The sequence below is a fragment of the Elephantulus edwardii genome, unplaced genomic scaffold, assembly GCF_000299155.1.
Source record: "Elephantulus edwardii isolate Elephantulus edwardi_28Jun2011 unplaced genomic scaffold, EleEdw1.0 scaffold00041, whole genome shotgun sequence".
Classification (NCBI taxonomy): Eukaryota; Metazoa; Chordata; class Mammalia; order Macroscelidea; family Macroscelididae; genus Elephantulus; species Elephantulus edwardii.
Window position 1 is genome coordinate 11,620,834 of NW_006399791.1, and position 1,223 is coordinate 11,622,056.

Here is a 1,223-nt window from a genome sequence, read left to right on the forward strand (position 1 = left end):
ATATACAAATATATAAATAGTTGGATTTCCCTGTAGCAAGATAACACAGAAAAGGAAACTAAGAAAGCAGTACAATTTCAGGAGGTACCTGAAAATTTCAGCAGTACCATTTCAGTACCATTTCACCATAAGATGAAATACTTAGAAGTGAACTTAACTGGAGACACGAAAAGCCTTTATAAGAAAAACTACAAAGCACTAATGCAAGAAACAAAGAGACCTAACTAAATGCGAAAATATTACCTGTTTATAGATAGAAAGAGTCAACATTGTGAAAATGGGAATTCTAGCAAAAGGAATATACATGTTCAACATAATCCCAATACAGATACCAAATTTACTTTTCAGAGATAGAAAAGATAACTGACAAGTTTATTTTGAAAGAAAAAGGTATTGAATAAGCAAAGATTTTTTGAGAAACAAAAATGAAGTAGGAGCCTTCTCATATTTTGACCTTGAAACCTACTACATAATTGTAGCATCAAAAGAGCATGATATTGGTACAATAGTAGACACATAGGTCAATGGAATAGGATCAATAATCCAGACATCAACACATCTTGTATCATATGGGGAAATGAAAACTATATCATTTAGTCAAATTGTATTAACAAAAGTGGATATTTACCTGTTGAAAATTGAAATAAGATCCATATCTCACAACATACACAAAAATCAACTCAAGATGGATCAGAGATATAGGGATAAAACCAAAACCATAAAGATCATAAGAAATAAAATTAGATACAGCTGAGAAACCCTAGCCTAAAATGTTAATAGGCTTGCAAATATAGCCAGAAATGCACAACCAGGAGAGGATAACACCAATGAACGGGACTTATTGAAAACCAAGTCTTGTGTGCATCAAAACCTTTTTCCAATAGAGTGAAAAGAAAACCTGTAGATAAAGGGGGGTGACCCAAATAAAAAAACTAACAACCTTTTGAGATGTAATTGCTTAAGACCATTACTGTAAAAATAGGAAAATTGAACAAGATATATCTAAATGTTCACAAGGAGAAGGAGAAAGGGCACAAAAGGAGTGGAAGAGGAAGGATAGAAATCACTAGGACAGCCGAGGTTAGTGGCCATATGTGTGTGTGTGTGTGTGTGTGTGTGTGTGTGTGTGTACAGGAAATATTCAATGACAATTTTAAGAGGTGGAGTAACATTTGGCATAGATCAATAGTAACTAATTATTTAAAAATATAAAATACAATATG